At 33.2% G+C, this 11,426-nt stretch overlaps 1 protein-coding gene across 16 annotated transcripts in view; it reads left to right on the top strand.

Moving 5' to 3' along the window:
* Window positions 1-6,189: 6,189 nt before the first annotated feature.
* The window catches only part of LOC145245781 (SMAD family member 4-like), a 474,109-nt gene continuing 468,872 nt past the window's right edge, over window positions 6,190-11,426 (top strand). For 12 of the 16 annotated variants that reach the window (XM_080107423.1, XM_080107427.1, XM_080107414.1 and 9 more), the window contains exon 1: window positions 6,190-6,576. The gene's annotated coding sequence lies outside the window, so the exon portion shown is untranslated. The remainder of the gene's footprint in view (window positions 6,577-11,426) is intronic. The other 4 variants (XM_080107415.1, XM_080107405.1, XM_080107419.1 and 1 more) reach the window with 3 other exon arrangements.

Genomic DNA, 11,426 nt, shown 5'->3' with positions numbered 1-11,426 from the left:
TTCTCTATCTATATAAGAGCCAGGTACATCCAAGGATGGAATACTATTGCCACATCTGGGCAGGAGCTGCTAGAAAGGCCTTGGCCTGCCTTGATAGAGTTCAAAATAGACTTTGTAGCCTCATAGGAGATCTCCTTTTCTCTTCGCTGCAACCTCTATCTCACAGAAGAGATGTTGCGAGTTTGTCTCTGCTTTATTGTTATTTTTATGGAAAGTGTTCGACTGAGCTTCAATCTATGGTCCACCCTCGCCAAACTTTCACAAGAAACACTCGTCTAGCTAAAAACACTATTAATAATTCCCCCCACTCTTTATCTGTGCCTAAACCTAAACATAGATTCCATGATCAAAGCTTCTTTTTTAGAACTGCATGCCTGTGGAATTGTCTTCCGTTTTCCTGCTTTCCAGCCGTCTATAATATGGTTGCCTTCAAGTCCAACGTAAACAAGTTTCTGATGAGCCGTTCCACTTAAGTTAACAAATTTACTGAACTTCCATTACTATCGATTACTATATTGTCCTTTTGACTACTGTACACTCTTTAACCCTTATCCTTGAGTGACCTATCGGCCTTGATAAGTGGTGTCGCCTATGTAAAAAAAAAAATTAAAAAAATCATGGACTACCTACTACACATTAAGGGAATAATTTTTATATGTATTAAAGTTGGCCTTAAAGAAACCAGACAAGTCATTTACATATCAGAAAACACATCGAGATTTTACTTATCCGAGGACACTGAAAGACTTGGAGGTAATCCCTCACGACTTCCCACACCAGATATTGAAAGCTGACATATCAATCTCGAATAATAGGATAACACCATGTGGATCTCCCCAAAGAGAAACGGTTCTGAACAAACCTACAAGAATCCTGTTTACTCCTATTGGAAAAAATAGGGAACGTTTTGAACAATGGTTACGGGAGCACTTTAAATAAACCAATGGATATAACGTTTGTGCCGGGAACGAAGCCATCAGCTGTGCACCCACCCATTCCTGTTCTCCATCATTAGAAAAAAGAGATGAAGGAAGATTTAGAGAAGGATGTTGCATTGGGCATCATTGAGCCAGTACCAGCAGGTACGCCTATGGTCTGGTGTCCAAGGATGCTGGTTACACCAAAAAAGGATGGATCATCAAGGAGGACGGTCACCCTACAAAAATTGAATGCTGAAATGATGAGGGAAACCCATCACACTCCGTCCCCATTTAACCAAGTATCTGTTATGCTCACGCAAACAAGAAAACAGTTTTGGATGCATGGAATGAATATCACAGTTTACTGCTCTCCCCAACGGCCTGAGATGCAACCACATTCATAACAGAGTGGGGTCGTTATCGGTACCTTAGAGCACCTCAAGGTTTCCATGCCTCTAGAGATGAGTACACTTACTGGTTCAATGACATTATGGTAGACGTGCTATAAAAAACTTGTTGCATAGATGATACCCTTCTCTGGGATAGAACTATGGAATCTGCTTTCTGTCATATCACCCATTGTGGCAGAAATGGAATTGCCTTCAATCCCGATAAGTTTCAATTTTCAGGCGACAAATTCGAATTTGCTGGCTTTTTAATAACTGGTGATGGCATAAGGCCAACTAAAAAAATGATTAACTTCCCAACGCTGACGAACATCACCGGCATCAGATCATGGTTTTGACTGGTTAACCAGGTATCATACGCATTTTTACAGGCCAATATCATGTCCTTCTTTTGAGAATTGTTGTGTACGAAGGACTGCAAATTCTATTCAGATGCTACCCTAAACAAACTTTTCAAGAGCATATCCATGACAATGGACAAAAACAGAGAGAGTTGTCGACCATAGGTAATAAACAATACCGGATATGGTTGGATAGAAGCGGCAGGATCACGCTATGCAATCATCATTTCCTCTGGAAGATCCAACCTGTCATGAATACGCCAGATTATTCGCCCATGTAATCACTCCCTACACCACCTCCCAAAGACCAAGAATGGAGAACAGCATATTCCCGTGTGACATATACAAGACGATGAATGTGGAAAAGACGGATGATGACATAGTGATGGCAGACGACACATCTGACACAGATATGAAGGTGGATAACCAAGACCCGATTAGGCACAAGCCGAGTCCAATCCCATGATGCAGCACGAGAGTAACACCACCACCAAGACCATTATCCTCACAAATGTGAGGACTAACTCACAACTACACAGAACTTTTCCAACAAATGCGCACAAAACACTGGTGTTGCGGCCAGGTAAAGAATGGGGACGACCGATGAGATGGGTTGGAAAAAAGTGGAATATTAATCGTCATGCGGTGTTATAAATTGAGCGCTAGTCTTGGACTTAGGAGACTATGTAAGTCCACTTTACATATGGCTGATAAGTTCCATTAACCCATAGCTGGGGCATGTTCGTGGGCACTAAGGTGTATCCACACACTAGTGGGCCTGCATGCCGCACATCTTGGGGCCAAGCCTTCTCTGAATCCTTTGTGTTTCGGCGACCAACATGTTGCATCTAGTGTGTTGGCGAAATATCTGTGTGCTTGCAACCTCTTGTTTCAGCCCTCACTGCTTGCTAGCACCTCTGTCTGACAGATTCCTGCTACAAATAAAATACTCTCCATTGTCATTGTTCAAAAAGGAAGTTTGTGTTTCTTTTGTGCCTTGTTCTTTGCTTTAATTTATTAGGAAGGTAAAACCAACCCACATCTCCTAAAAGTCTCTCCCTGCAAATACATAACCTCTCTTTCAGCAAGCTCTTTGTGTTACTTCCACATAGCGACACACAGAAACTATCTATCTATCTATCTATCTATATATATATATATATATATTTATATATATACGAGCAAACAGTTAATAAAACATGTTAAAAAAACACTTTGAAAAAGAGTTAAAAACATATTTAACCTGAAAAGGAAACACTTGATAAGTGGATAGTCCTTAATCCGCGGAGTTTCGAAGAAATACTTTCCTTCTCATCAGAGGGTTGGAATTAGCAAAATGCGAGATCGGATTTTGCATACAAAAGTATTTGATGAAACAACAAGTAAGTCAAAGATCTTACTTGATAACAAAAAAATTATTTTTATTTTATTTTTTATTTTATATATATATATATATATATATATATATATATATATATATATATATATATACAAGAGAAAGGAAATTGAAACTGTAAGTTGAAATTTACAATTAAATTTATTAAATTTCTTTTCTCTTATAATAAGCTCTACTCTTTATTGTGTTATTATTGAGCTTTTTTTATTTAGTTAGGATTACAATATCTATATATAAATACCGGTATTTTAGATTGAAGTTTACCTCTGCTTATATCAGATAAACACTGCATCTGCTTTGATTGCACTATATATATATATATATATATATATATATATATATATATATATATATATATATATATGTATATATATATATGTATGAATAAAAGATCAACACGAAAAATATATGAATGTTTATATCTTTTCTGTATTTATTTCCTGTGTGTTGACGTGTATGAATCACACTGAGGAAGATCGAAGGATCAGTCGAAAATATGTGCTTTTGAAGGAAACATTCTTGTTTTTTTTTCAAAAGACTTTTTCTATTCCTACACGTCAACACACAGGAAATAAATACAGAAAAGATATAAACATTTATATATATATATATATATATATATATATATATATATATATATATATATATATATATATATATATATTAGCAAAGGTGCCCGTCGTTGACTGGGTTCAAAAACAGCCTACAGAAAATGGACTCTGATTTATGAAAGTATGATAGGTTATGAAAAGCAAGGGTTGTAAAGAGATAGCTTCGAATTTGAGGGTGTCAAAACCAAAGCAAAATATGATGAAAGTAAAAATAAAATAGATAAACCCCATAATTTATTATACCATACCTGTTCACACTGAAACACTTATCACAATATTCTGTGGATCTATATTAAAAAACCTTGTTAAACTTTTTGACATATTTCCATTCTTTGGAGGTCAGGCACGAACGAACACCCTATAATTTTATTATACCATATTTCTTCAAACTGAAACATAATTATCAAAGTATACTTACGCAGATAGATATGAAAAGTCTTTATTAAAGTTTGTACCTATTTCCATTCTATGGAGGCCAGGCGTGAATGCAGACCCCACAATTTTATTATACCATCCCTATTTAAGTTAAAGCATACTTATAACAAGTATTATTATGTACATCTATATCAAAAACACTTATAAAAGTTTTTTTTTAATTTTAAAATTTTTTATTTCCATACTTTGTGGACCAGGCGTGTACGCAGACCCCACAATTTTAATGAATCATCATTATGCCAGATCAAACATACCAATTTCTGTGTTTCGATACATCTTTTATCTTTATATGTGATCAGTTTTCTATAATAGTCAACCATATAGGAGCCTATTCGTGACCAGACACACACACACATACATACACGTTCAGCTTAATATTATATATATATATATATATATATATATATATATATATATATATATATATATATATTCAAATAAAATTAATTCTTTCTTAATATTTTGCTTAATTTGTATTTTTAATATTGATATATATTTTTAATAAATGTAAGTTTTGTATATTTATTTTATCATTATTTACTTTTTGTTGTTCATTTATTTCTTAACACATAGTAGCGAGACCTGTGAAAATTCCACAGTGGCATCTTTCATATGTAATAATTTGCTGCTGGGCATTCTGTGGACGTTCAGCATGAATGGAGACCCCACGATATTATTGTAGCTATTTACTGTCAAAGTATTTATCTAAGTAACCGGCTTAATGTAGTGTCAGAATATATCTGGTTATTACGCTTTATCTCCAATATTCTGGTATGAGTCTGTGACATATTTACCTTGTATGGTAGCTTGGTGCGAACGGAAACCTCACAATATCATTATATCATCTTTAAACAGGATAGATACTACTTGGCCAGAAGACCAAGATGGTATATTTTAGTTTCATATATAGCCCGAAAGTGATATCATTTTTTTTTTTATTTAAACATTTTTTTTACTTTGCGTCTCTCCAGCGATCGGGAGATCCTATTTATTAAAAAGGAGGATAGAAGGTGATAACGTACTACAAACATTAAATTAGCGTATCTATATACTAATTTAATGTTTATAGTATGTTATCACTTTCTATCCCCCTTTTTAATAAATAGGATCTCCCTATCGAATAATTTATAATCTGGAAACAGAGACGCATGTATATATGTACGTTAAAGGTACTACAGAATTAATATATAAATTACTTTAACTATTTTTGATAGAATTATCTCTCTTTTATGGTTCTGTAAACCATCATCTCACACACATGTATTCTTAAACCAGAAGAAAGCATGAATGTTCACATGCGCCTCTGTCGTATCAAAGAAACAATAAATAAATGAATAACTAAATAAATGCTTATAAAATCTCTAAATTTGAGGAGAAACTAAATATTTATTATTGCTGTTGCTATATAAATAATATAGTTATTGAATTGAGTGTATGAAAAGATGGATAGAGGTTAATTGACAGTGTACCCTCCGCTTGAACAATGAGTATGGCACATGTGGTCCTTGGTCAGGTTGGAACTCAGCTCGCTTAAATGACATTGTATCTTAGCTAATTGAGTAGATAAGCTCCGCCCTCTTTTATTTTCTGCTATTAGAGTTCATGTTACGGACTCCAGTTTCTTTTCTTTCCCATTCAGAGATTGCCTTGCTTGTCGTAATCAAATCAAAAACTGTGCGTTCTACATTTTTTTGGAAGGTTTTTAGAACACCTCCCCAGTTTTATTTGATTAAATTTATTCATTTATTTATTTTTAGGGTTTCTGTTTTCGCTCAATTCTCTATTCATAAATTAAATTTTATTTGTCATTGAGAATATTTTAAGTAGTCAGTCCATAGAGTAAATGTGGTATTTTGGTGGTTGGATTATATGTATATATGATCTACATGTATATGTAGTGATATATATATGAAGACTATTACCCAGTGAGTCATGGTTGTGTCTGGTTAAGACTAGGATAAACAAAGATGATCACAATCTCCTCTATTTCCCCCAAATTTAGAGCTTTAAATTTAATTTTGTAAAACTATTTTGTGAAATGCATAAAAATGTAAGTAGAGAATCAAAGGGAGACAAGTAATCGGAAGTGAATACTAGATTCACGTGAGCATGCGCACTTGGCTGTTTTGTTTTTTCAGTCGTCGCGCCAGAACTATGTAGAAAGCAGAGAGAGAGGAGATCATCTTCCGATTTTGGGATTTTTTTTTTTATTTTCTTCGAAAAATTCCTCAGAAAAAACAAACAAACAAAAAAACAAAACAACAAAAAAAACTAACTGTATATCATATATCTACATACATGCACAGACAAAACGAAGAGAAACAAAATCTCCCTCAAAACAAACTCGAGGATCGATAACTTACAGGGAGGGGGAAAAAAGCACAAAAATATATTAAAAAAACAAAAACAAAAAAAAATTTTTTTTTTTTTTATGTGAATTTTATTTTGTACATTTTTTAACCGAAGGTAAGTAGAAGCTTTTTTTTTTTTTTTTTTTAATTCATGTTTGTCATCCAAAGTTTGTTTTGTGTAGCATTTTTGTTTCAGTTATAACCATGTATATATATATATATATATATATATATATATATATATATATATATATATATATATAAGAAAATGAACCCCCGTTTTTAATTTTATTTTCATGGCATCTTTTCCATCATTAAATTATTGGATTGTTATTAGCGGGGTATCGTCTTTTAGACGGCCACAGTTAGACACTCTCTATCTATAGCTATCCTGATGAATTTCTTCGATGGAATGAAACCAACGTTTCCTTGTAAGAGCTCATTAATCATACATTTATTTGTACGCTCCTATAGTCTTGCTCATGTATTGGGTATTGTCAAAATTAATACCAAAACAAAAATATAGGTGCTAGTGCAGAGACTGCAGAGGGTGATCCGCGCTATTTTTTAAATCGTATTTCCAAGTTTAATTAAAGTTTTATGATATGTTTTTTATTCAGTTGTAAGGTTGAAGTATAGAATAGGTACAAAACACCCTCCTTTCCCCATGTTCAGAATGGCTTTTTAAATAATAACGTTATTATTTACGTCCGGATCACTCCCGGCACAAGTACCAAAATATATTATATAAGTAAATATACGAAAACTGAATCTCTTCAATACAACTACCAGACCAGATTGCATGTGTGTTTCTTGCCTATAAATAACTTTTTGATAAATACATGATACATATTTCATATTGACAATTAATTGGGAATTCATGAAGATGAAAAACGCAAGAAGGGAAATAACTAATATGTATGAAAATTTTTGTTGAAAAACTTGTAAACATAGCTAAATGGAATTTGGTACTTATATGCAGAGAAGGTACCGTGCTATTTTTAAAACACTAAGTTTTATGGTACCTTTTGTTTATAAAATAGTGCTTGTGCACTTTTGCCACCGCGCTATTTTTAAATAGTTTTTTCAGGTTAAATTCAAGCTTCACGATATCTTTTTTTTTTTTTTTAATTGTTAGGTGGAAGCACAGAATAGTTATAAAACATCCCCCACCCCATGTTAAGAATGGCTTTCAAAATGTCATTTCAGCACGGTGAAAAAAGTACCAAAATTGGTAATTGGAAGATAAAATAGTTACAAAACGCTCTCCTCTCTGTTAAGAATGGTTTTCTAAACGTTATTACATCAGTAGTACCGCACCCACCTTCTCTGCATCAGTACCGATTTTTTGGTATTATTATACAAACACCGTGACAGCGTTAGGGTTAGGGTTTAGGGTTAGGGGTAGGGTCAATTCGCTGTCACGGTGTTTGTATAGTTTTACCGATTTTTTTTTCTTATGTTCTAATTACAGATTGTGTATTTCTATGTCGGTAAGGGAGATCACTTATAATCCCTCTTGCTTGGGTTTGAAACGGGTGGTACTGATCTTCTGACCTGTAATACACACACACACGTATGTGTGTGTGTGTGTGAAAGAGGAAAAGTATTGGGGTGTGCTTGCTTAATGTTTAATTTGTGTTTTTTATTCCTTGTCTGAGTCAGAAAAAAAACAAGCTTTCGTTATTTAAGTCAATGATCTACACGGACTGTTCGTCTCCAATCGGTACCCGGCTTGAGGCTAAATAAAATTAAACATATGTCGAAAATAACTCCTCTCCACTTTTATTTTTATTGATGCTTCAACGGTATACACTATACATATCCAACTCTACAACCACGAATCTAGCAGCAGCATATAGTTGGAATTTTACATATTTCCTCAAGAATGACTATATTACCCCCCCCCCCCCAATTTTTAAGGTGAATTTTTGCCGCACGCCGTGGACGGAAAAATTAAAGTATGATTTTTTTTTTTTTTTTTTATCACCAACAGACAGGGAAAATATTTTAGAAGAGAGGGGGCACTTTATACAAATTAAACATAAAATAATCACCCTGTTGTACTTGATTAAGACCACGTAGTGTAAGATAAGAACGAGTAACCATTTTATTTCCAAAATTACTGCAATATAAAAATTGGTGCTTGGTAAGTTGAGAAATGGATTTTTATTTGTGGGTTTAAGCCAAAACCGTACTTTTCATGTCGGAATTGGTAATATCCAAAAATTACGAAAATTCATCAAGTAGGACAACTGCTATTAGTAAAAATGGTTTAAAACAGTACGCCAGCCATTAAAGTGTCGAAAAGGGAGGTAAGTCTCATCTGTATTCGCAATTTTCAAGATGTTCACATCTAGGGGAAATGCAATCGTCCCCTCCCCTATTTTCCGTAAAATTACTTTTAAATAATTAAAAATTATTAATTTTCAACTCGTAATTTTTTAATATATTGCTAACTTCGACATAAGTAAATACTGTTGTTTTTGCTTAAAACATTTTAATAAATAGAGCTGTCGACTCTATCTTAACAAACACCTAAAAATTTATCTCAATACTATACCTGATACGAGAAGAAAACAAAACTCGGCGACAAGAAAAAAGAACTTTATAATAACAAATTCGTAATGTCGCTACATAGGGGTTCATTGCGGGTGATATGAGAAAAAGGTATTCATATGCACTCATGCATGCAGAGAGTGCTGAAATAATGTTATTATTTAAAAAGCCATTCTTAACATGGGGAGGAGAAGGTGTTTTGTACCTATTCTGTATTTTAACCTTACAATTGAAAAAAAAAAAAAAACAAACAAAAAAACTTGGAAATACGATTTAAAAAAAATAGCGCGGATCATAAAAATGTTTCTTGTATCTTAAACATTACATGAGGAGTCATTTCGAGTTAAAAGTTAATTTATTTTACCCATTGAAACCCGAGAAATGACTAATCCTTGCGATCAAAAACTATGATGGAGTCCAATGGAATATGAATCGATAATACTTCGGGAATTATTTTTAATTTTGGTGTTAATGCAGAATGATCCGCGTTATTTTTTCGTTGATTTATTCTACAGAAAAAAAGTTGGGTGCTTGTGCACTTTAGCCACCGTGCTATTTTTAAACTTTTTTTTTTTTTTTTTCAGATTAAATTCAAGCTTCACAATTTTTTTATTAAATTTTTAGGTGGAAACACAGAATAGTTACAAATCCCCCTCCCCATGTTAAGAATGGCTTTCAAAATAACGTTATTTTCATCACGGTGGCAAAAGTGCAAGTGCACATGTGCCAAAAGTTGTTTCAATTGTTATGAAATGCACGCGATGCATGCAGCAAAGGATTTCGCCGAATTTATTTTATTTCTTTCTCGACATAAATTCATAAAGATACGAACTAAATAGATTTGCCGAAGACACATCGATTTGTTCAGTTTGACTCGATCTTAGTTTTTGATTACAAGGTCAAGGCTGCTTATTAGTCTCCGAAATGGCAACTGGACAGCCATATTGATTTTTTTTTTTATTCGTTGAATGTTTATACACTTTAAACATGCATTTCTCGAGTTTCGTTGGGTAAAATAAATTAAATTTTTACACAAAATAACTCCTCATGTAATAATGTTTAAGATAATGATTTTTAATGCCTTATTTGTCTCGCATGCATCATTGCATTGCATCAGTCACCCGCAAATCCTGTTTAGCGACATTATCCAAAAATTCTAGTATTGTCACTTTAATATTTTCATTAGTTTTGAGTGGTTGACTGGTTGAGTGTGACATTTTAACAATTAATGAGCAGATAATTTATTTTTTTACTTGTTCAAGTGATATTGACTTTCAAATTAACTGCAAATTACTTTTTTATTTTGGTACTTGTGCCTCTGTTACCGCGCTGAAATAGCGGTATTCAGAAATCCAGGGTGTTTTGTAACTTTATATTCGCCCAACAGTTAAAAAAAAAAAAAAAAAAAAAACTAAAAATATCGTAAAAGTGGAATTTAACCTGAAAATACTATTAAAAAAAAATAGTGCGTTAAACATAGATGCATACGTACTTTCATTTTTTTCTTTTTAAACCAATGCCAAGTTTTAAATATATTTTATCTCTTTTGTTTGACATCTTTCCAACTTCAGAAAACAGGGCGGCTTTTATCGGCGTGTACAATGAAATTCGCCCTAGTTTAATGTTCTTTCATCTTATTTTTCACAAAACATGATTTAAATAAGTGAAAATAATTTAGAAACTAATTTCTATCTAACAATTTAAATGCTTCCAAATTACTTTCAAATGTCGAAGTGCCGCGACTGCCGCGTACGCGAAGTAATTAATTTTTTCCTACTCTAAAAGATTAAAATGGCTGACTTGTTTAAACACGAAGTACGTTCTGGTTGATTTAAATTTCCTATTATTTTTTATAGGATTAAAAAATTAGTTTTTGATTTCAATAAATATTGGAATCTTTCAATCGTTTAAATAGTCGCAAGGGAAACACGTGAACAAAGTAAACACTTTAACTTTCATTAGATTTCAGATTAATATTTATAGTTGTCAGAAGTTTTTACGATACTATGAAGAATTATTTATTAACAAAACAATACAGACACTTTTTCTGATGTCGTGATGTACGTATTCGTCACGGAACGAAGATGTTATATTCCAAAAATTACGTAAATTGATCATGTAATTTTTGAAAAACTTATACCGTCAAAATTTTTAGGTATTTGGCTACTCATCTAGGCGGACTGGAATGAGAATTACCCCTCCCCATTCCGAAAGCCGCTCTTAACATGGGGAGGTTGAGGGTGTTTATACTACGTTGGGTTAGGTTGTAAAAAATACCAACTGCAAAATGCCGGTTAAAATTAGGGGGGGGGGATTTTCTCGTTCAGGTCCGCCTTAATCTGTATTGAACATAAGGCTGATTTTTGACCTCGACACTTCGATTTGTCGTCTTCCCCTTAATTATTT

Source organism: Euprymna scolopes, chromosome 23 (genome assembly GCF_053919585.1).
Source record: "Euprymna scolopes isolate OS-2025 chromosome 23, ASM5391958v1, whole genome shotgun sequence".
NCBI lineage: Eukaryota > Metazoa > Mollusca > Cephalopoda > Sepiida > Sepiolidae > Euprymna > Euprymna scolopes.
This window is presented reverse-complemented; position numbering and strand designations above follow the sequence as displayed.